The sequence below is a fragment of the Suricata suricatta genome, chromosome 12, assembly GCF_006229205.1.
Source record: "Suricata suricatta isolate VVHF042 chromosome 12, meerkat_22Aug2017_6uvM2_HiC, whole genome shotgun sequence".
In the NCBI taxonomy this organism is placed as follows: Eukaryota; Metazoa; Chordata; class Mammalia; order Carnivora; family Herpestidae; genus Suricata; species Suricata suricatta.
Window position 1 is genome coordinate 69,307,283 of NC_043711.1, and position 25,822 is coordinate 69,333,104.

Here is a 25,822-nt window from a genome sequence, read left to right on the forward strand (position 1 = left end):
ACTTTTGTATCCAAGGATGTAAAAGATCTGTATGATGAAACCTATAGAAAACTTATGAAAGAGATTGAAGAAGACACCAAGAAATGGAAAAACATTTCCTGCTCATGGATCAGAAGAATAAACATTGTGAAAATGTCATTACTACCCAAAGCAATCTATACATTCAATGCAATCCCCATCAAAATTGCACCAACATTCTTCTCAAAGCTAGAACAAACTATCCTCAAATTTGTATGAAACCACAAAAGACCCTGAATAGCCAAAGTAATATTGAAGAAGAAAACCAAAACGGGAGGCATCACAATCCCAGACTTTAGCGTCTACTACAAAGCTGTCATCATCAAGACAGTATGGTATCGGCACAAAAACAGACACATAGACCAATGGAATAGAATAGAGAACCCAGAACTGGGCCCACAAATGTATGGCCAATTAATTTTTGACAAAGCAGGAAAGAATATGCGATGGAAAAAAGACAGCCTCTTTAGCAGGTGGTGCTGAGGGAACTGGACAGCAACATGCAGAAGAATGAAACTAGACCACTCTCTTACACCATACACAAAAATAAACTCATAATGACTGAAGGACCTGAACGTGAGACAGGAAATCATCAAAACCCTCAAGGAGAAAGTAGGAAACACCTTCCTTGACCTCAACCGCAGCAATTTCCTACTCGACACATCCCCAAAGGCAAGGAAAATGAAAGTAAAAATGAACTCTTGGGACCTCATCAAGATAAAAAGCTTCTGCACTGCAAAGAAAACAATCAAGAAAACTAATAGGCAACCGACAGAATGGGAAAAGATATCAGCCCCTTCTCTTTAGAAATAAAGAGGGAGGGTCAAATTTCTTAGAGGGGAAGAAGACAGAGCAAGGATAGGACTCTTGTCCCCTCCACCCTAACTGACAAATCCAGGGTTCCTAGATAATAATGTCCCTTGGATAGGTCTTCCAGGATAGCTACAGCTCTATGCCTTTGAGTAGAAATGCAAAGGGAGAAAGCTCACTGAAAGGAGACACTCAACTACGAAGAGAGAACCAAACCAGCCTGCAGTAAGATGGACCCTAGTACTGAATTTCCCCCTCATTATAATATTAAAAATCACATGTGGGTGGAGATTTATCATGCCAATGAGACATTCAGTGTGTGTAAAAGCATGTTGTGTCCACTGTGTTCGTGCATCCAATCTCCAGTATCTCCTTGCCCCAATCAACTTGGATGTCCCTCCTTTTCTATCTCGGCCCCTTTAAAAAATTTTCCTCTTGAATTGTCTCCCTTGTGCTCCAGCATAAGCCCAAATAAAAACCTCACTTGGAACTCCTATTTGGCCTCTAGCAATTTCTTGTTTAGAGAGCCCAAAGGCCCCATTTGATATCAACACTCATGCCATCAGCCTCAATCAATGACTTATAGGACTTGAGGGATACACTTCCACCTTCCTCTCCCCTCAGATTGTTTAGTTCTAAGGCATTGTGATCTGTACTAGTTCCACACTTCCTGAGCCTCCTTGGGGACAGCTGGTTTGACAACACATTCTTTATTGATGATGTTTCCTTCCTGTTTCGTTTCCTAGTCCTGTCTCTATATTACTTTTATCACCCCAAGAAACTAAGTGCCCATAAATTCTGGACTCAGGATATATTTCTGGGGAAAAGTTCACTGAAAGTATGACCAATAATGTTCATTCCTTATCGTGGGTCTTGATAATGTAGATGTATTATCTCATTTCTATTATGCCTGAGATCTACCATCTTATCTTTACAACCACTAAGTCCCATAGCCAATGGCCATACATAAGAAGGCTGAGGAGGAAGGGGTCTTGGTTTATTCTGGTAAATGAGTATTTGTATGATAGGGAAATATTGGATAAAACCGGCAGAGAGGGAAAAGTTAGAACCTGAGATCCCTGGGGAGAATAACACAGACTTTGGAACAATGCTAAGAGTGTTTGACCACAGCAAATCCCTTTGGGGGTAAGGTTCCTCTTAAGAATGTAACAGACACAACCTACTCCCCCTCAGGTTCCCCTCAGGAATTTGACAATCAAAATACCTAACTAAAAAATGTAAACCATAAAACTTATGTTACATAAGGACAGTATGGCCATAGTCTGATTCTTCACACAATGGAATTGAGCCAATCAGGCATGAATAACCTAGCACCTAGAGTCATCCTTCCAGTTAAGGGTAGGACCTGATAAGGAGGAAGGGAGAAGGGAAGGGAAAGGAAGGGAAGGGAAGGGAAGGGAAGGGAAGGGAAGGGAAAGGAACGGAAGGGGAGAGGCTGACCAGAACCATGTAAAGCAAAGATTCGTGCTTATAGTTGAGGGCATTCACTTTCATGTGCCCCTTCTCTGTAAAGAGAGATTCTTCCTTTCTGATCTTACACTCTAATAAGTGTTTGCCTGCTGCTCACTTTGTGTCCACTTTTTCATTCTTCAAAGAGGTGAGAAAAAAACCCCATGTATTGAGGTAAAAAAAAATCCTGCAACCTTTGTGTGTATATGTGCATGCACAGACAATTGATTTTCTAAAAGTAAATATTTAGTATTTTGGGGATAGCATTTCCCTTACTGATATTCTGAATAATCCAGAGTTTAGAGTAGCCCCAAAGAAATAAACCTGAATAGTGTTAAAGAAAGAAAAAGACATATTTCCTTAAGGTAAATTATCATATTTCTTATCATATTTAGAGAGTTTTATCAGAGAGAACTGTGATTTTATGAGATAAAATGCAACAGGTATTTTTTCTGACTTTCTTATTGATTCTTCTCCTCCTTGTTCTCTCTCCCTTCCTTTTGCCACTCCATAGTCCTTCCCCACACTGGTCTTTTTTGGACATCACCTACATCTCATAGACACTTTTAAAATATGGTATACTTTGATGGTTCCTCCATACATCTGCCTGAGGGTTTATGCATTTCTACATAAACAACACATTCTTCTATCTTCAGGTCTTGCTAAAGTATTCCAAAAGACCATGTCTCCTGAGGAAAGAGTTCAAAAAGTGTTAGTCAGAATATTATTTAGAAGTTTCTGGTTGTTCTTAGAATCATGAATTAGCTCTAAGTCTTGGGTAATTCAAGAGGCTTCAGATCTAAGTTTTATAATGGGGGATAGATATAATCTGGCTTGATCAAGGATCAGATGGAGAGAAATAGCTTTTAAAATAGTCAAGTACTCTCTTTTTAATTACGGAAGATTCCATCTACCTTCACGTGGTTTCATGGAAGAATAAAGATTGGTTTTTTAATAACTAAATAGCTCAAAAATCTTTTCAAGAGCCCACAGTTTACCATGAAACAGGTTTACTTTACTTCAGGGAAGTGGGAAGGATAAGACGTTCTATCCCTGAGCCTCAGGGATTTTGTCAGTAACAGTGACACCAAATGTCTCTTTTGGCTTCTCTTTGGAACTGGAACGCCATTTATCTAAGTATTTTCCATTGGATAATCCAGATTAGTTAAGAACTCAGTTTATTTCAGAATGGGTGGGACTAAGAGACAAAAGAAGAGAAATATTTGGTTACTGGTGATATCTTTGCTGGGGTTGTAAGATCAGAGGAGATGGTTTATAGCTGGTAAAAATTCTTAAATTCAATAGGAACCTAGAATTTTTAGAGTTCTGCAATTCTTCCTTTGAGAATTAGGTGTAGTGTTTTATGGAGGTGACAGTACCATGAAGTTTCTCTGTGAAGAAAGGAGTTTGACATAAAAACAGAGGATGTGTAACCAAAATACAACAAATTTTATTGTTAGAGCCTATCTTAACTTTTTATAGGCTGAGAATTTGTTTTTTTGTAAAAAAAAAAAAAAAGAAAAGAAAAAAGAAAGGGTCACACTTTCATCTATCTAAGCATGTTTTCATAGCTCCCTTAAAGAAATGCCCAAATTTCTGCAATTCACTCAACACAGAAGGCCCTTTTATAAGGATGGAATCTGTAATAGCTGTGGTAAAGAAGCCCATTTCCTACATTGTGGGGATTTTCCAGTTTGTACCACTTTAATTTTTTTTTAATGTTTATTTATGTTTGAGAAAGGGCTGGAGGGGCAGAGAGATGGAGACACAGAATTCAAAGCAGGCTCCACACTGAACTGTCAGCACAGAGCTCCACACAGGGCTCAAACTTTTAAACAGAGATCATGACCTGAGCTGAAGACAGACACAACCGACTGAGCCACCTAGACACCCGGTGTCACTTTAAAGTCCCTATGGGCTTAAAGGATTAATACTGATGATCTAGTGAAAATTGGTGCCTTCCATCGTTTAGTTAGTTATAAAGGTTTTTTAATATTTTGTTTTGTTTTGTTTTTGTTTTGGGCCATGCGGGGGTGGTGGTCTGATTTGGACTGAACACTTTTAATCTTCCTGTGTTCCTAGTTTGGGTGTGTTTTCATATCGATCAAGCATATATAATAAACTTTTCTTTCTCCTAGAGGAGACAAAAGAAAATGAATGATTGCTGGTGAAAAGTGATAACTTTAGGTTAAAAGGAGTGTTATTGATTTGCTCTGTGTTATATGAATAATTCATAACAAAAGGGAAAGCAGAGATGCTTAGGAACACAAAATTTATTGAAAAGTCATAATATTAAAAGTAGGGAAGAATTAAGAGTTAGAGATAAAGGAATTTTTCTGATCTTTAATTCAGATATCCCCCTATAATCTTTGACAGTGAAATGATTACTAGGTAAAAGAAGAATTAGCATAGTATGGCTCTATTGCTTATGTGTGTGTGTGTGTGTGTGTGTGTGTGTGTGTGTGTGAGAGAGAGAGAGAGAGAAAGAGAGAGAGAGAGAGAGAGAGAGAGAGAGAGAGAGAGAGAGACTACCAATTGAGTGAGTAGTCTTCTGTTAGGGTGTTTCTACTGAGTTTTCAACTCCTAACTTCGTTCCTGAAATAGATCCCTTTACTCTGATTGCTGATCTCTCTATTTCAAACAATGAATGCACTCTTTACATGGGCAACCACTATGTACATATTTGAAAACAAATTTTAAATCTGACAGCACCAAATTTTGATGAGACTGTGAAGCAGCAGAAATTTTTATATATGCCTGATGGGAATGTAAGTTTTTATAATTGGGTAATATTTTATAAGCTAGAAAATTTACATTAGAAACTCAACAATGCCCCTCCAATATTTTCCTTATTGGTAAAATATAGTTAATAATGTATCTACTTTACAGAATTCTTAGATTAATTTAGTAAAACAAACTAATTAGTAAAGCTAATTAAATTAATTCACTAAATTAGTAAAACAAATAGACTAATAAAAGTTAGCTCTTATTATCATTAGTAGTAGTTTCAATAACAGTTATACTATATTCCTCTTGTTAGCTATATACTGTAGAAAACCATTGTTTATATTAACAAAAAAATTTTGAAACAACTTAAGACAATGGGTAAATTGTGTATACTCTTACAGTGGAATACTATACAGGCAGTACATGTATCAACAGGGATGAATCTCAAAAATGTATCATTGAATAAAGATGAATTTTCAGAAAAATAAAGTATGATACCAGTTATGCTTAGGCTAAACTATATAAACAATATTGTGTATATTTTATAAGGTATAAATGTTTTAAAATCTTAAAGAAGATATAGAAATAATAACACCCAAATTCAGGATTGCTGATGACTCTGGTGGGGAATGAGGGGTCTGTAATCAGAGATGGAATTTAACTTTCCAACCTGGATCAATTATTGACAGTCTATTGTGTACCAATCATTGCTCAGTACTGACTCAACTCTTAAATTGTTTGATAAATGGCTTTTGAATCTATTTTTCTGAATATTGTTTACCCATATGAGGAATGTTGCCTAGGTAGGCCAGAAAGGTGAGGATGCTCTCAGGGACATCTTTTCTAATGCTCGATGTCCTCCATCTTCAACAGGGTCCTCCTTGAATCCCAACATTGGTGTCAAGTATATTTCTAAAAGATCTCCCAAAGCCCATGGGGCCATGCGGCATGTTGAAGTATTTCAAATGACTGAACGGCTCCTGTGAACACTAAATGGTGGGGTCACATGACAGTAAGCAAGATTTCTGAAGTGGAAATTTGCTTTCGGAAAACCTCTGCAGTTAGAGGGATTTCTGCAGACACAGTGCATGGTGATTTGTTTTTGTTCTTTTTTTTTTTTTTCCCAATTGGCTTATTCACAGCTTCTATCTTTGGCACAGCATTATTGCTCTTTTATTTGCATTTATCCACAGAGCTTATGATAATAATTATTATTATAATAATTATTACTATATTTGTCATAATAGCTGAGATTAAGTCAAGTGCTATCATGTGCCAGGCTGCATTTTAGGCTGAGTTTTCCTAACCCAACCAGCCTAAAAGCACCAGGGACAAGACTCTAGTCCTACTAAGTCAGATAATTGACTCATTGCAATGAGGGAGAGAACACGCTAGTGGAAGTGTGGTCTATTGTATCAAATAAAATAAAAAGTGCAACTGTAGGATTTTGAAGAAGGGCGAAATTTAACATCTGGAGCAGCATCTTGATGGGCTGAAAGCAAAGCAGGGCTGTGTATAAGGTGTCAGCATTAGATTTGGACACAAAGTGGACTCAGGATCCTTTTGCTCTGAGATAGTAAAGTTAAGGTAGATGTGGAGAAGTATAGCCATAAACTCCTTCCTTGAAGGTCTGCACATGGCTTGTAAGTCTGAGCTGTTTTTCTGTGTCAAAGGGACTTAGATTCTCTAGGTAAGAGCAGGATGCTTTTGTGGGAAGCCGTCAGGAGCAGAGACAAGTCTGGCTGACAGCCAGAAAGGAAATGGGACCTCAGTCTGACAACAACAAGGCACTGAGTTCAGCCAACAATCTGAATGAACTCAGAACACTTTTCCCCAGAGCCTCTGGGAAGGAATGCAGCCTGCTAATACTTGGATTTAGTCCTTCAGTGAGTCCTTTTTAAAAAAAATTTTTTTTAATGTTTATTTTTGCGAGACAGAGAGACAGAGTGTGAGCAAGGGAAGGGCAGAGAGAGAAGGAGACAGAGAATCCGAAGCAGGGTCCAGGCTCTGAGCCGTCCACACAGAGCCTGATGCAGGGCTTGAACTCACAACTGCGAGATCATAACCTGAACCAAAGTCAGCCACTTAACCGACTGAGCCACCCAGGTGCCCCAGCTCTTGTGTGAATCCTTACCTTAGCAGAGGAACCATGTGAACCCGCAGGACTTATGACCTACAGAAACGGTAAGATAATAAATGTGTGTGCTTTTTTAAAGAAGACACAAAGCCCGAAACAAGGAGTGGGATGTTTCATTCACATTGGTATGATTTCAAAGAGCAGGGTTTCTCAGAGTCTATGGTTTAGAGAACAGAGGTTCTCAGTGGGTAAAAAAGCATTTGTCACCCAATGAAGAGGGTTTTACGAGGCTTTACAGCTGTAGTGTGCCCTGGGGAGGAACGTTGTTTGTGGTTAACTTTGCTGCTGGCTTTATCTTGTCTATTTGCCAAGCCTGATAATAGCTAGATTTTTACTTTGAAGTCCAAGCTAAGTTTTACTTTCTCAAGGTATTGACTTATTTCATCCTTAAACATACCTATGCAGTAGGTAGTATTATTATCCCATTTTATAGATGAGGAAACTGAAGAATAGGAAGTGATAGATTGCCCAAATGGGAGAAAAATTGTAAGGAGGGGTTCCAGGCATCAACCTAGGCCATCTGTCTTCCAAACCAAGTGCTTAACTCCCATTATGTCCTGTTAGGTGAGCCTTTTCATGTAGGCCAATAATAAATATTAGCTTAGCAAATGGAAATAGAATTTCTCTTAGGGAAGAAAAATCCAGTTCATCCATTTCTCAGGCCAGAATCTGAGATATGGATTGGTGTAGGTAATGACACAATTAGGGTAATTGAACAGGTCTGCATTAACAACAGTAAAAATCCTAACATGTATACACATTCATCACGAGTGAGGGCTATGTATATGTATTAACTCATTTAACATTTTTTAAAAATATAATTTATTGTCAGGTTGACTAACATACAGTGTATATAGTGTGCTCTTGGTTTTGGGGGTAGATTCCTATGATTCTCACTCATATACAACTCCCAGTGTTCATTCCAACAAGTGCTCTCCTCAATACCCATCACCCATTTCCCCCTATTCCCCCCTACCCCCATCAATCCTGTTTGTGTTCTGTATTTAAGAGTCTCTTATGGTTTGCCTTCCTTCATCTCTGTTTAAAACTATGTTTTCCCCTTCTCTTCCCCCATGGTCTTCTGTTAAGTTTCTCAAGTTCCTCATATGAGTGAAAACATATGACATCTGTCCTTCTCTGACTAACTTATTTCACCTAGCATAATGCCCTCCAGTTCCATCCACACTGCTGCAAATGGCAGGATTCCATTCTTTCTCATTGCCAAGTAGTACTCCACTGTATATATAAACCACTTCTTCTTTATCCATTCATCAATTGATGGACATTTAGGCTCTTTCCATAATTTGGCTATTGTTGAAAGCACTGCTATAAACATTGGGGTGCATGTGCCCTTATGAATCAGCACTCCTGTATCCTTTAGATAAATTCCTTGTAGTGCTATTGTTGGGTGGTTGGGTAGTTTTATTTTTAGTTTTCTGAGAAACCTCCACACTGTTTTCCAAAGTGTCTGCACCAGTTTGCATTCCCACCAACAGTGCAAGAGGGTTCCTATTTCTTCACATCCTTGCCCAGCATCTATTGTTTCCTGAGTTGTTAATTTTAGCCACTTTTACCAGTGTAACTCACTTAACCTTGACAGCAACACTGTAAACTGGAGTGATCCCCATTTTATAAATGAGTAAACTGTGGCTTTCAGAGGTGAAGCAACTTGCCCAAGGTTATGTGGATTATAGGAGGTATCGCTGAGATCCACACATCAGAGTCCTGTCTCCAAAGCTCATTTTATTAATGACTTTGTAATATATGAATAACCAAGAATTAGGGGACTTAGGGACAAAAAGAAGGGAAATAGGAATAGAGACGCTGTGGTGACTGAGCCCATTAAAAGAGAACAAGAAACTTCCCAGCTCAGATGGCAAATATTCATTTTGTGTTTGTTTATACTGCTGTATTATAAACATCTCTGTCTCTCCAAATATGCTCCGCACATAAAGGTTTCTGTAAATGGGATTCTTTGGTAGTAGAGTTGGGGAAATGGGTTTCAGTTAAAAGTCACAAGATATATAATGCAAAGGGCATAATTCATTAGCAGCTGTAAATAATAGCCAGAACGCATGGGAAAAAATATCACCTCAGGTATTTACAATTATTTTGGTCACGGTGGGGAATTTGGAACTTTACAGAGCATGCAAAGAGAGTTGGAGTCAATCTTATTGAGATTGTAGAGGCTGGAAGACTTTAGTTGACAACCGTGTTGCATGTCTATTAAACACTGGAAGTGAAAACACCCAGAGAGTTGAATTTAATTATACCATTGACAAGTGATATATTAGTAACTGTTAATTATTTCTGGCACCTAGCATAACATCAGGTATGTGGTTGTCCCTGAATAAATAAATATTTATTGAATAAAAATCATGAATAAATGAATGACTGGTTGTTTTTAAACAACAATAATTAATGGATAGAAGTGATGTGCTTTTTTCTTTTGTGCTTATAGACGATTAGAAACTTTCTCACCCACACACTCGTTATATATTTATCTAGTGAGTTAGAATATATGCTGCAGATGGTTGCCACTGCCTTCTGGTTTATGACAGTGGCACCCAATGCATTTGGTATGACTGAAAGCAACAGTAGGTGGTACTTGATTCATCAAATTCTGCAGAGTGAAGTCAAGTTTGATGAAGTAACACAGACTAAAGGCAAAGCACTAAGTCTGTTGTGACCAATGTTTATTCTTTTCTTTCCTCACTGTTTGCATTAGCCATTTTCTAAATGGAAGAGTTTTTATAATATGCTATAACTTTTAAAACCCAATCTTCTGAACGTATAAAACTTTTGCTTTTCTTTTGGTGGTTTATTTTCAGGAGCATTATTTACTGAGTGCCCATTTCTGGGCTGTGATGCAATGGCGGTCTCGAGGTAGGCAAATGGCAGCATTCTTGATTGAAAGCAACAGAATCCACTCTGCTAGTTAAGTAATAAAATAAACCTATTCTTAGATATTAGATAGCTCATAGCATGATAGAGGGCTAGAGAATTAGCTATGGAGCCTAGGCAGCAGGAATGATGCCTAAATGGTATTGCTGATGATGTCAGGAGAGATGCAGTACTGCTGCCATCTGGTACACCGGCTCTATAGGTGTTACAGGTAAAGGTGCTATTTCCATGACCTCAGCCAGTGCTCCATGTGAAATAGGATTTCTTTCCACTACACTTAGTCACCCTCACTAGAACATGGATTCCACAGGGCAACTAGTTTCTCTTCCAAATCCAAGTTGGGAATATGTGATTGGTGGAGTTGAACTCATGTATCTGGGTCTTAGTAACGAAGGAATCTGGAATTCTGTTTTCTACCTAAGCAATGCAGACTTGTAATGTGGAAAATTCCAAACACAGAAAGGCTGCACAAAACACACTAAGTAGCCACTCACATGGCATTCATTTACCAAGGCCATGGAATCACATAGGGGTGTACATTGGGGCATATTTTGAACAAGGAGGAGGGATCTCCTCTAAAGGATCTTATGAAAACAGGATCTTGAGAAAACAGGTCTTCTTTGGTCTTGTCTCTTCTTTTCTCTTAGTTATCATTTCTTCTCGTTGGTTACAGAGGAAAAAATGTTTATTCTTTTTATTAGTAATGCTAGATACAATTTGCTGAGCTTTTGATATTTTCTGGGCTCTATGCAAGAGAGCAATACATATATTTCAACTTTATTCTTTATAAAACAATCATAAACTTTTGAGATAGATATTCCTCCAGCCTTGAATTTTATAGGTGAAGACACTGAGGTTGGGAGCAGTTCAGGTGTCTTGCTGGGATCCAGGGTGGGATGACAAGTGAGTAACAGAGCTGAAATTTGAGCTGCCTCCTCAGACTTAAACTCTTGTTCTCTTCCTGCCCATTATGTTAAACTTCTGCCTTAAGTTTACACATAGTAATTGATCAGTAGACTCCATTGTTCTCCAAGAAACATATTTTTCCTCTACCAATAAGTGAATGAAGCATTCTGAACTCATAACTTACAAAAGATTCAAAAATAGCAACAAAACAATCGCCACAGAGTAGCACTGCTTGCAAAGATAAATCAAGTTACTTTGTGGGATTATTCTAATGAATTCTGAATGAAGCAAGTTAGGACTGCTGATTTTGCAAGAACCCCAACCATTCTGCACCAACTCCTGGGGATTCAAGCATGAGTAAGGCTCAGTTGCCACCTTTTGTGGCACAGTCAGAAGAGATCCTTATTAGTTACTCTATAGGTTTAGTTTAATCCATCTTTTCTGGTAACTCTAGAGCCTATCCTTTGACCGATCCCCCAATCTCACCCACCATCATATCCACTAATACTAAGAAGTAATGTTGCAGCTGTAAGACTCTTTCCTCTTTCAAACTTCAATTGTAAGGACGCAAGTCTGAACCAAACTGACTCCACGACAGGCTTCAAATTTCCCCTCTGACCTTGGAGGCCTAGGTGTTGGTTTCTCAGAATCATTAGACAATAAAAGGGAACACATTGCCTAAGGCAGGAGGGACCACCCTTGTAACACCCAATCAGGAAAGGCCAGCTAACACCCTTCTAAGGCCTAGAGATAGAAGCTACAGATAATCACTTATTGCTTAAGGCTAGTTACACCCCACGTGAGGGTCCTGGGTCCACTCTGTAATTGGTTAATACTCTAAATGTTGTGATTGCGTCACTCTACCTGTGTCACAATTTCCTGTAACTCCCCCTTCCCAAACCTCATAAAAATCCTGCTCAGCCCTTGTTCAGGGCTCTCAGCATGGATCCACTGTGCTGGTAAAGTCTGTGAGCCCGAGCTTAGGCCTGGCCAGCCTAAGCCTGTAATAAAACCACCCTTTGCTTTTACATGCATGACTCGGTCTCCCTGGCAGTCTCTGGTTTTTGGGGACGATACTGAAATCTTGCGCATAACACAATGACTATAGATTTGCCAAACAACCCACTTACCTCATGGATACAGGCGAAACACAGGATGGTGTCTGCAATAGGGGGAATGATTTACTACATCTATCTTGAGAGGTTGTTATGAATTCTGAAATTTACATGTTATGCCATGGTTTATGGTGAAAACCGTAGATGCTGGCTTTTGAGAATATTAGCTGAAACTTATTTCCTATAAAATTCATGTATACTTTTAAAATTAAAAGACTCTTTTATTTCCCAATAGCCATTGATGATTTTTATCTTGGGAAAGATATACTGTTATTTTTATAAAAACAGGTTTGAGAACAGGAGTTTAAAACAAACTTCTTAATAATTTTCCCTTTGCAGAGTCCACTATTGTGTATTTTTATGGAGAACCTCAGACTGTGTTCCATGGCATACCCAAAATGTATATAAGGGGCAGCTTAGGGTGATAGCAAGGAAAGTTAGGGGCACCTTTCCAGATTCACAAGCCCTTACCTGCTTCCCCAGGACCCCTCTGCTTGAACCTGTTTGGTATTTGGTGCTTTGTGTCAAGTTGCATTTGAAAGAAAGATTTCACTGCTCACATGAGTTTGGAAGCTACTGAGGCAGAGAAGGGTTGAGAGAAAGCAATTTGTTCCTACTCACCGATAACTTCAAGGGAGTATGTTAGGCTGCACCTTCTGATCTTTATATACTTGGGTTTCAGTGAGTTGTTTTCTTTCCTCAAGGTATGAATTCCCAACACCCAATGTCCCCATATTCATTTGTCAATTCAAAACTGTGCCCAAATCAAATATAGATTGCTGAGCAAATTGGCCATTTTGGAAAATGCCCAAGTGATTTTGTCTATGAAAGCAAATCATGAAAAGGTTATTTTCCTGGAAAAAAAAAAAAAGTCAGGTATGGGATTTTTGCAGTAAATTAGGGAGGATTAACACCATATGAAACACTCTGTTTACCCTTTTCTGGAAGTTTCTGATTCACATTGTAAAAGTTGAGTTTTCCTGTGGCTGATATTGTCACACTTATTCTCTGGCTCTTCTCTGTCTGTCCCCCATCCTCACCTGAGCCTCCCATTTAGCAAAAGGTCTTCTGCTCTCTTTTAAAAGGGAGAAAGAGTTTTAAAAGGACCTGCTACATGTCCCAGTGGTTTGTTTATAGTCCCCTCAGTCTGCCTTGCTTTAGGGTTGACACAAACAAACTTCAGCTTCAAGTGAATGGAATGTTTTCTTCTCTGTATGCAGATGTTTCTGTCTCTATACATGGGTCTGCTTATGGGCTTGGTGGCTGGAAATGGCTGGAAATGTTTGGCTGACATTATGCTGTGCATGGACAGCACATACCCTGCCAGTGTCAGTCCTGGCTGCCCTTGCCACTGATTACAGGGTTCATTTCCTTCCTCTCTGCATTTGGAGACTTGGGGCTGTCTCTGCTTCCTCTGCATGTGCACACAACAACCAGTGGCTTTTCTCTTGCCTCCTTTCAGTGGTGCTGTGGCCCTGTTTCTCGGAGCCTCCAAGAACCACAGGCTGCCAGAGTAGCGGGGGAGAGTGCAACCCCAACGTGTGGGGAGATCACAACCCCAAAGTAGAACTGAGCTCATTAGCAGGTTTCTCCTCAAGCCTCAGTGTGCAGGGAAGACATCAAGATAGACAGGGAGGATAGGATCAGAACTAAGTTGGTCTCCAAATTATTTCTGAATTTTGCTCCTGGGAGAAAAGTCCCACATCTGACCTCAAGCAGCAGCCTGCAAATTGGTCCTCAGAGCTCTCTGTGGTGGCTCAAGAAAGAACGTAATGCTACAATGAAGGCTGTGCCAGCCTTTCAATGATCACTGTGTCTTTTCTGTTGCATGCTGGAGTCCAGCTTCAGCAGGTCCAGGGCTCCCTGAAGGATGGACAGTGTTGGCGAAAGGGAGAGTGAGAGATCCTCGAGTTTCTTTCTGATCACCAGGCAGGCATCTCTGCACTGATCAGAGAGTCAACTTTATTTATTGAAAAAAATGTATGGGGTACAAAAAAGAAGTAGCAATTGCCTTAGACAATGATTTCTGATGACAAATTCTTTCATATGTAAAGGTTTCCCAGAACATAAGATTGGTAGAAGACTCATGCATAATCTTTATCGATAGTGATTGATGTAGGTGCTTATCATATGGGGAAAGAAGGTATTTTTAGCATTCAAATACAAGGCAATGTTTTTAGCACAGCAAAGGCAAAAGTTAGTTCTTTGTGAGCAGGAGTCAATAGCCCATTTTCTTGAGGGGAAGAAAAACAGGTTTCTCAGGAAATGTAGTATTTGCTCCCATAATCACAAAAGAATAAATTCCTATAATAAGTTCCTTCACAAGGTGCAATTAGCATATCTTTAGGATAAATGGGAGAGTTATTCCTGGTACTGTTATGCCCAGATTCTAATATTGCCCTAAAAACCAGAAACTGCCAGGGTGGTTTTATTACAGGCTTAGGCAGGCTGAGCCTAAGCTCGGGCTCACAGACTTTACCAAGGCAGCAGATCCATGCTGAGAGCCCTGAACAAAGGCAGGGTAGGGCGTTTATGAGTTTGGGAAGGGGGAGTTACAGGAAATTGTGACATAGGTACAGTGATCCAATTATTATTATACAATATTATTGACAGCAGGTTTAACCATTCACATTGCCTAGAGTATTTGTTACTTTTGGCGGGACCCAATCACAACAGTTACAGTGTTAACCAATTACAGAGCGGGGCCTAGGACCCTCGTGTAGGGCGTGGCTAGTCTTAGCCTCCATCTTTAGGCCTGCCCTTAGAAATGTTAATGGTGTTGTTAGCTGGCCTTTCCTGATTGGGCGTTACAAGGGTGGTCCCTCTTGCCTTGGGCAATGTGTGCCCTTCTATTGTCTCATGGAGTCAGTTTCAGACCTGCATCCTTACAATACCAGTCAACAACGTGCCTTGGGGGTCTGTGCTCAAGCAAAAGTAATTGAGTAGGGAGTAGACATGTCTCCATCTGACATCAGGAGCCTTGCAAACCCTCCTTACCTCACAAGGAGATTTTCTCAACTACGTGAGTTCAGAAATGGCTTCCAGCAATTGCACTGGACTTTCTGAAGTGAGTGGAGCACCTCCACCCCTGCAGAGGGCACCCCAACCCAACTTCTCTGCATGGAGGGGCATGTTACCAAGTGAGCCTTGGAATTATTATTATCGTAGTTACGTTTTAGGCAGTCTTTACGTGGTTCTTATCCTTATTTCTAACTTCAAAGGTGAACCTTCCTTTCTTTAAGTGTAGAGAGGGGAACGGGGAGGCCCTGTATGAGTACCAGAGAGGTATATTGGGCCTTTGAAGTATTAGTTCCTTCCTTCCTTCCTTCAACAAATACTTATTGAGGGCATGCAATGTGTCAGGAACTCTTCTAGGCACATTTGTGGTGTTCATCAATGAACAAAACAAAGATCCTGCCCTCCCGACATCTACTTTCTGGCTCTTAAGTGTATTAGGACACATTCGGATGGAGATGCTGCCTTGGCCACATCCACACCTTAGGGCTACTGAAGGCAAAGCCAATATCTGCCTTGCTCTGAGTCCAGCATTGCCAGCAGCTCCCAGTCCCTCAGGACTGAGTGGATGGCCACTCCTGTGCCCAGTTGTTGGGCTGCTCTGAGCTAGGTCTTGCAGCAGACTCTGTGTGCCCGTCTCCCATGCCCTGAATCTGGCAGTCAGTTCTAGAGGGCAGTCTGGCGCCTGCTGCAGGGTTCCACCTCAGATCCTCTTTCTTTTGCTGCTTCAGGGATTTTTCTAAAATGGGAAAGGCCTGCTCAGCCTGCCCTTAAGCACAGTTTGGACATGGATGAATTAATAACCCTTGCCCAACCGTCAACCGACCCTCAGCCACCAGTAAGAGGTAGCAGATAAATGCTCTAACCTCTATGAGAGGGAAACTTTGGAGGCTTTCTCTGTGTCCCTGCTATCCCATTGGCATCAGAATAACAGCTTAAGAGTGCACGTTTTATCAGCTCTGCTCTCTGCCTTGTCTCCTGCTTTCAGATGCCTCATTGCTGCTTCTTGGAATCATGGAACAAACCAATGGCACTTGAGCCTGTCTCAGACAGTACTTCTGGGAAATTCCAACCAGGACTCCTCTGTCACCTGTCTTCTCAAGGACACTCATTTGAAGGCAAACTAGAGAGTGATGGTAATGGTGATAATTGATGATAATAGCAATAGCTTCCTTATCTATTTGAGGAAAGACGGCTTACAAGGCACTGCTCTGAGCATCTGCATGTGTTGACATCTTTCCTTCTCATAGATGTTCCTTCAGGTGTCATTATCACTCTCATTTCACATGTGAGGAAACTGAGGCACAAAAAGATTCAGTAACTTGTCCAAGTTCACCCAGTCATAGAACTCAGTCATAGAACTGAGACTAATTTAAGGCTGTCTCTAGAGTTTACGATGCCATCTCTCATTTCAAGGAAATACAGGCCCCAAACTCACAGAAAAGGCTCTGTGTCTTTTTCCAAGTCAGTGAATGAGGCTGTATTGGTGCCAGGAGATAGTGTCACTGAGGAAAAGGTGGCAGATTTGCAATTTCAAAGATCTATCATCCATTTATATACTATCTATCATCTCCTATCACACATGCTCTTTTTATAAGTGATAGTCACTCTTTTCACCTCTTGAATTTGGGAAGCTTATCACCACAATGGATATGGTGAAAGTGATATTCCATGACTTCTGTGGCTGGGTCTCTCTCTTTCTCTTGTCTCAACAAGAGATTGGGAACCCTGAAGCATTTGTGTAAATACTCTAGGCATCTGCAGCCACCAGGTGGCTCATGGAGAGGTCACCTGGAGACAGAGAGAGTTGTCCAAGAAGCCCCAGTTGATCCAGCCCACGTCTGTCCAAGATGACCCCAGATGAGCCACCAGCTCACTGACTGCAGCTTCATAACAGATGGAGACAGAACCACTCAGCTGAGATGCTTCCAAATTTCTAAGCCACAGAAATCATATGAGATAATGATTATTTTTGTTTTAAGCCATAAAGATTTGGGGTGACTTGTCATGTAGCAGTCTAATATAGAAAAATTCACAGGTGATGATCATTATAGCTTTTACTAATTGGGTTATAACCCACTTTTGGTAAATGTCTAAAATTTTTATAATATAAGAGGTCATTATCTAACTTTTACTGTGAACTTGGTGTATGTCAATTACTGCCTTAAGGACACTGCATGAATTAACTCATCTAAATTGTCACAGCAACTTCATAATCTCAATAAAATTATGAATGAAAGAAAGCACAAGGGTGAGTTAACTTAATCCATGTCACGCAGCTAGTAAGTAGTAGACAAGGAGTTCAGAACTCCAGTATATGTCTTACTCCATTAAGCCTAAAATCACACAAAGTCATACAGAGTCACTTCTGCCAGGACTTTATAATAAAAATGGGATTTGTATACAAGAAGGTCTGCTTGCAAGTAATATTTGGAAAGGAAAAATTGACATCAATGTTCCTCATCTGTGTGATGCTTTAAATAAAACAAAAATGCAATTACCCAGGAATTAGACCAGAATTTGCTTTATAAATAGATGTTTGTATATTCCAAGTGACCATGTCTGGCTCCATATTCAACACATTGGTGTAAATAATAAGCCTGTGGAATTATTAGTTGACACACTTAATAACTACAAACATTTGTCATTGGGACCAAAAAGTTACTCATTGTAAGAAAGCAAAAACATTTTTTTCCTAATTATTAATTATAGTATTTATTGATCACTTAGCAGATGATTCTATAGTAATTTTATGATTTAATTCTCCCAACAATTTTTAGGAGAATCCTCTAAATGATCTCACCTTATAGTAGCTTGCCCAACCTTGTTGGGAAGGTTCTGGATCTAGAAGGTGGCTGAGCTGGATTTAAACCCAGACCCAAGAGATGCGTTAGTCCTGGCTCTCTCCTCCCTAGTGGTAGGAGACAGTTGACCACACAAACATTTCATCTTTGTAAATTGAGTTTTTCATTCACTTGGGGCTGCTTGAATGATTTTTACATCCATAGGAAGAAGGAAAGAAAGACATTTCAGGCAGACAATGTATTCCTTTATTTTTGTTTCTGACAAGTTTGGTCTTTGTAACTCTTGACAAGGAAACAGATTTCCTTTGCACACCTCTGTCTCCTTACCTAGAATTCTCCTCCCCAACTTGACTCTAACCAACTCTCCAACTCTCTGGTTCCATTTACCTTTGTTGAAGAGTCAGAACCTTCAAGGGTCTTTCCTGACCCTCCACATAGCTGTCAACCACTTTTTACTTTCAGTTCCTTGAATATATATATATATATAATCTACTTCTGTACAATATGAGAATAACCCATTTTTTGTTGACCTTCTTCACCACCTACTTGGGAGCTACCTGAAGATTGAGACTATCTGGTTTACTCTTGTTTCTTCAGTGACTAGTTCTGTTTCTAGTATATAATAGGTGTCCAGAATATGGTTGTGTACTAAATAAGTATGTGAGTTTTTAAAATAAAAGGGAGTATCAGTCATATGTCTTTGTACTTTCCTTGCTTAACTATGTCTGCTGTGTAGCAAGTGCTCAAAACATTTACTAAATGAATTGGTTCAGCAGATTAGAGGTTTTAGCTAGAGTCCTAAGATGAGTCCATTTTGTCAGTTTTATGGAAAACCATAAGCTTAACTATCCCCAAAATGAACATAATTTCTTTTAAAGTAGCTTTAAGAAACTCAATGCCTTTGCATTCTGGAGGGAACAGAGATATTTTTATTTTATGCCTAATAAGGAATAAGATGTTCTTTTGACTTTTTCACCTTTTAAAAGCCAACACATTCACCTATAGCACTAGTCTACCAGTTATTTGAGAGTGAAATTAAGCTTAGAGCTGTATCCCTATTCCTCTGCTTCTATTCATGTTGAAGAAAATAATTTGGATTTTCATGTTCAAACTCCCATGAATGCTGGATGGGAGATAGCCATGCAGGCCAGGGGGGAGTATGTTTATGCAACCTCACTGCTTTGACAGTTGGTCATGATGTTGGCTGGTACCAGATCATCCAAGAATCATGCTCCTCTATAGCCATAAGGCCAGGGAACGATTGTATTGTCCAATCTTCTCATTTGATATTTGAGGGAAATGGGGATGTAGGGGGTTATGTCTCCTGCCTGCAGTTACATAATTAGTGGCAGAGTTAGAACTAAACACCAGTCCTCTTGAATTTAAGTGTCATTATCACTATTTCCACACATTCAAGTGTTGTCCATTAACCACTGAACAAGATTACTACAAAGTTCTTGGGGATAATGGCTGTACTTCTCTCCCCTGCTGTTTTTATGATATAGAGGATCAAGTTCTACGTATCCTGGGCTCAGGCCATCATGTGTCTACGTAGCATAACAGAAGAGGGGTCTCTATCATCTTCAAGCATTGCACAGTAGTGACGGTAGGTCTCTTGGGAACCTACTTTTCTGTTCATTAAAGAATTCTCTCAAGTTCAAAATGGCCAAATTCCAGCTTAGTCAACTCCCACAGACTAGTCATGTGGCTGCACCTAGACATTGCCTGTCCTAAGGAAGGGGTTTATATTGGCAGCCAAAGAGCAATAGGAATGTCCTGGAGGTTTCTATTTGGAAAACACTGAAAACTCATCTTTAACTAAGGCTCCAAGGTGTCAATTCTGATTTTTCACCTGTTTTTCCTTCCTGCTTTGTAAACAGTACACATCCTTCCTTCCTTTATTCTTTCCCCAATCCTCTATCTCTTAAGGTTCTTTGATGGCAAAGTTGGTTGCAGGAACCAACTTTAGCTAATGTAAGAAGAAGCTATTCTTTGGAAGGTTTATAGAAGCTCATAGAGACTGAAATGTCAACAGAAGCAGTTTGGGTGGGAGGCTCGCCTAGGACCAAGCCCTCCTTGTTTTAAGATTCCTTACTCTCTGATTAAGGTTCATATTCTAGGTTGAAACTGTCTTGAGTCATTTGATTTAAGTGAGTGATTGATTCTAGTTCTGGGAAGCAGGGCTCTGATCATACTACATCTTAGTTTGACTTTTACTGAAAAGCAGACCAAGAGACAAGGATTCAAGTATAAGTAGTATGTTTGAGAGGTGATCCCAGGAAACACCTAAAGGGCAGTAGGAAAGTGAGACAGAGAATGGAAGGCAGCAAGATACCTAATGAGCCAGTTTTCACACTGGGCACCAGGGAATTAATCTCACAGGGAAAACTGAGGAACCTATGTGAAAGCCACACTGCTGAGTATCTGTCCCAAGGACAAGGGAACTGGGCTTTATGTCCACCAGGTCTCATCAGTGATTGCTTGGAGGTGGTGAGAGTCCATACTAAGCCACTTCTGGAATGCCTCAAGAAGGAGCTGAGTGGTCTTGGGAAAGGGAAGCACAGGCTGGCAGCTGAAAGCCAAGCAATCATGCACTATCAGATTGTATTCATTTTCTATCAATTTCTGCTATCTTCCTATTAATTTCCTGATTACTACAAACTTAGTAACAAAAACACATATTTATATACTGAAGGTCAGAAATTTAAAATCAAGCTAATGAAAAGCTATGTTCCTTTTGGTGGCTTCAGGGGACAATCCATTTCCTTGCTTTGTTCAGGTTCCAGAGGTTGCCTACACTCTTTGACTCAGGGACCTTCCTCCATCCTCAGAGTCAGCAGAGTAGCATGGCCTCCTTTGACTCTGCATCCCTAGCTTTTTGTTGTCACCTGAGCTTCTCCTTTTCTGACTATGACTTTCCTGCTACCCTCTTATCAAAGATTACATTGGGTACACCAGGATAATCCAGGAGAATCTTCCCATTCAAGGTTCTTCATCATATCCGCCAAAGTCCTATCCATCTGTTTAAGGTAACATCACAAGTTCCAGGGATCAGACTGCTAACATCTTTGAGGAACCATTATCCAGGCTACCATACAGGATCAGGCCCCAGACTGCTGGCCTTTATTGGGGGCAGGAGGAAACTGTTGGGAACAGGGCATACACACTGATCAGCCAAAGAAGGACAAATATCTTCAACAGAACAGTATTTTCTCCTTGTTTCATAGTATAAGTTATCCTTTCTGCTGGCTCTCCTTGGTTTAAGATGAGAGAAAATGAATGGCTCTGTGTCCTTAATCCCAGACCTATGGAATAATGATGCTCACTTTACACCCTGTAGGATTCTCACACTGGCTCCCACATGGCTGAAAGCAGTTCAAATCACTATCTCCTCTTCTCCCTTGTCCAACTCACCTTCCGCTGATGCTCATTTGCACTCAATTTGGCCACCTCTAAGCCCACCGTATGACTTCTGGATCAAGTGCCCAGCACACAGTGAGTTCCCCAAATACATTTGCTGGAAGAAGGAAAGAAGGAGGATGAAGATAATGATGGAGCCCTGTGTATGCATGCATATATGAGTTCACATTCACTCCCTCTGACATCACAATGAACCCTGTGCACAAACTCAGAGGCAAGCCTGGCCTGGAGCCTTTAAGCAAAAGTGAGGGGAACTGTAATTTATTTCAGGTCAACTCTTGGCAGACATAATCCATCTCCGCTCATGCTTCTCCCATACTGCTGGCATGCTGAGCAGTGACGGTGGGAAGGGGGACCCAGGGAGCCTCAGCTCTGACCTGTCCTGCACTCTTGTGTGGACCAGCCCGAGGCAGGATCCGAGCCTGCTTGGAGGAAAATGCTGACATCTTCTTGGTGATATGACAGGCCTCTCTCGGAAGGCTTGGTGTTTCCTGAGCAGCTGAGTTTCAGCTGCAGGGCAAAGCTATCATATTGGTTTACTCTGGGATCAAATTAGAAAAATCATTTCCCCAAATGCCCTCTCTTGCTAGAGTTCCCACACAGTCAGAAGAAACAAAATCTCCCTCAATCGATTCCATTGGTTCTGATGTCAAGCTCCTTAAGCCCCTCTGAGGCTCCAGTGCCTCACCCTGCAGCCTCCTTTTCTTCTGCACACAGCACATACATCACTTCCCAAACTTGTCCAGGCAATTCTGTTTCTATTGAAAGAACTCAACAAACTATGCCTAAGTTGTGTGTTTGTTTACAAATAGAAAGCTGTGCAGTTCACATGACAATTTTAGCTAATGATAGTGTCTTTTAAATAGAACACTTAGGTGGGGGGAAGAGAGAAAACCTAACCCCTTTCCTCACAAAATTAACCATGTTATTGATCACTTTTGTGGTCCTGGCTCTAAGCCTTCTGGGAAATGTATGATTCGAAATAGAAGATATTTTTCCAGCTACATTTTCTGTGGGAATTATGTTTTAATTTTATTTTTCTTATTTTTAGGCCTTCTATGAGCCTTCATGAGTGTCAGCTAGACCTTAGACTTTCAGGTTTGCTCTCGTCATTTGACTAGTGGCAAAGGAAAAAGGTGGTGAGGATTTAAGTCATTTTTCTAACCCCATACAGTGGACTAGGTAAAGAGACTGTGTAAAATAAGAGTTGCCACTCCATCTTTTTAAAAAATGGCTTGGCAGTGGTCAGGCAACTGCATGGCTTGGTAGAGAAGGCATTTTATCACAATGCAATGACTTTTCCTTTCGAGTTTGGGACAGTGCAGACAGAGGTAGAAGAATGAGCAGCCTGTGTGAGGTCTCTGGGATCTAGGCCTCTGCCTGCCCAGCTAGATACCCTAGAGGGCTCCCAAAGCTATTTCAGACTTCAGTGGGTATGTGTCCAGAAATATTGCATTTGTGAAAATTTAAGTACATCTGAATGCTCTTCAGCACCCCACAAGGCAGGATGTAGCATTTGAAGCATTGCCTTGTTACCTGACAGCTTTCAGGAAAAGCCTGTGGTCATGCAGCACTGGGCCTTTAATGGCTCCTCACTGCCATTGGGATACACTGGGAGTCCTTGCTATGACTCACCAGGCTCTGAAGACTCCTGTGTAATTCTGCGTTTAAACTCCCGTTACACTTAAACTGCTTTGTCAACATCTATCTTGTCTACTTGATTATAAGCTCTGCAAAGGAAGGGTCCAAGTTTTCCTCATGCACAGCTTTCTCCCCAGAGCTTAGCAGAGTTCCTGACACATAGCAGGTGAGCAATCATTGTTGGCTAGATGAATGAATGAAATCGAATAACTTCTTCAGTTCACTCAGTAGTAGACAAATGCCCAGAGTCAGGTGGATTTGGGGAAACTCAGATCGCTGGCCTGGTCAGACCATAATTTTGTGGAAGGCGACTGAACTCAGAGGCTCTTGGTGCCCATGGTCGGTCAGGCAGAAAATGGTTTAACATCCCTGGTAGGGACATAGAAGCTGAAGTTTCCTTCTGGTTGGTTTATGAAAGTATCTGCAGCAGAAATGGTTGCCACCTGTCTTCAGACTTGATCTTTACCAGACATAGGTGGGTGGAAATGGGTCTAATTTCTTCCCTTCTCTTGGAACAGAGTTATGTCGAACCCCCATCTTGGGTATTTATGGTGGGATAGGTTCAAGTTAGAGAATGTTGCTTCCCAAAGAGTTGAAGAACAGCTTCTCCAAACTAAGAAGCAGCCCAGTGGCAGTTCATCCACCTACTGCCTACCTGCCTGCTGATACCAATGCTCAAACTCAATCCTCCTAAGTGGAGACACAGCTCTCCTTGTGCTGTGATCTATTTCTGTCCCCAGGGAAGCAGGAGCAGGCCTATGACACCCCAGATCCATTAGATGGCTGTATTGCATTTCTTTCCATTAACAAGTTTCTTCTCCCAGCACAGAGAACTCTGTGTTAGTCTTCTGATTGTGCCCCACAGTGAGGCTTTCTGTCTCAGACCTGCAATGAATACTGTGTTGTTCTGGTTTCATCACACTTCTCTGTCAAAGAGTGTGAAGATGTTCTGGACCCTTCCTCTTGAACACAGCTGGGACTTTTAGACTATACAAAGATAGCATGGTCTGATTTAGAGGTACTGCACTAGTTGTGAGACCTGTTTTTTAACTGACCTCGTACACTACCTGGGGACATTGGGAGATTGTATTAGTTCTTCCTTCCTTCTCCACCCTTGTCAAGATTCACTGGGAGTGGAGTATCTTCCTGCCATATTGGCTTTGGACTTGGTCAGGTAATTTGCTTTGGTCAATGAAAGGTGGCACGACAGGATGCTAGTTATTATAAGATGACATTCTAAGGGCTCTGACTCCTCATATCTCTTCTGCTTTTCATGGCACCTTGAGAAAAGCTTGCCCTGGGTGACTGTTAGAACTTCCAAAAGAGACGAGACCCACAGGATTACTGGTCAACCTGCCACTTGTGAGCAAGAAAAAAGTATTTGCTATTGCGAGCCACTGAGTTTTGGGATTGTTCATTGTTAGTCATTGTTGCCACCAATATCTGATTAATATAAAGATTTTCAAGTTTTTCTAATTTACTTGAATTTAGGTGGGATATTTTTTCATCTGAGGTATGATTTGCATACAATAAAATGAATAAATCTAACTATTCTTACTGCATTTAATGACTTTTGGGGGGCATTTAATGAATTTGTCAATGTTATACACTCATGTAACTGCTTCCCCAAACACTATTGAACATTTTGCATCATTTCAGCCAAATCTTTCTTGTTCCTTTCTAGCAAGTCTACCTCCCCTCCTGCCAACACACACACTCAGTAAGCAATCACTTGTTGGTTTCTATTACTAGAGTTTAGTTTTGCCTGCTTTTGGGCTTCATAAGGTATAGTCTCTTTGTGTCTGGCTCCTTTTGACCAACAGTGTTTTTTAAAGGTTCATCCATGTTGTGTGCATAACTAGTTTATTTTTGTAATTACCAACTAGTATATCATTATATGAATATACACAATACGCCATCATTTATTTCTATATTACCCAGTGATAGACAATTTGGTTGTTTTGAGATTTTGGCTATTATAAATAAAGCTGGTTTGTGTGGACATTTATTTTCATTTTTTCTTGGTAAATCGCTGGAAATGGAGTTAACAGGCTATAGGGAAAATTATTTTCCAAGTTGGTTAAACCATATTATCTTTGGTTTACAACATATTATAGTTTTAATGCCTTTTACATGCTTGCCAACACTTGGTGTTTCCAGTCTTTTTAATTTCCATTGGACATGTAGTGGCATAACACCATAGTTTAATTTTCATTTCCCTGATGGGTAATGGCAGTGGGCATATTTTCAGGTGCTTATTGATCATTACTATATCTTCTTTAATGTGTCTAAGTCCTTTTCCTGATTTTATGTTGGATTTTTTTTTTGTCTTGTAATTGAGTTGTCAGAGTTCTTTTTTTTTATTGACTATTAATGTTATAAAAGATTAGCTTATTACACAGTATTTTCATGGTGAAATCATTTTTGTCATGTCACACACCCCATAAATATCAACTAAAAAGATTAGAACAAGAACATCCTTACTATTGTAATATTTTTGTGTTTACTGTAATACTTCTTATGCATGCATATATATGTATATACATATACACACATAAATATATACATATACGTTTATAAACTTTCTTTTTTTCCATCTGGCGTTAGTTAACAAATCTACTGCCCTATTTAACATATACATAGCTTTCTAGCATTCTTCATTATTATTATTTTTCTTTGCTTTTTTAAATTTTTATTTATTTTTATTTTATTGTCAAATTGTTTTCCATACAACACCCAGTGCTCTTCCCCTCAAGTGCCCTCCACCATCACCACCACCTCTCTTCCCCCCTCTCCCCTCCCCCCCAACCCTCAGTTCATTCTCAGCATTCAATAGTCTCTCAAGTTCTGCATCC

General features: G+C 40.2%; 1 long non-coding RNA gene across 1 annotated transcript; it reads right to left on the reverse strand.

Moving 5' to 3' along the window:
• Window positions 1-2,658: 2,658 nt before the first annotated feature.
• LOC115275344 lies at window positions 2,659-21,455 on the reverse strand. Its single transcript, XR_003901500.1, has 2 exons — window positions 21,321-21,455; window positions 2,659-2,987 (listed from the first exon to the last, which is right to left on the reverse strand). It is a non-coding gene; the product is annotated as an uncharacterized LOC115275344 (long non-coding RNA).
• Window positions 21,456-25,822: the final 4,367 nt, after the last annotated feature.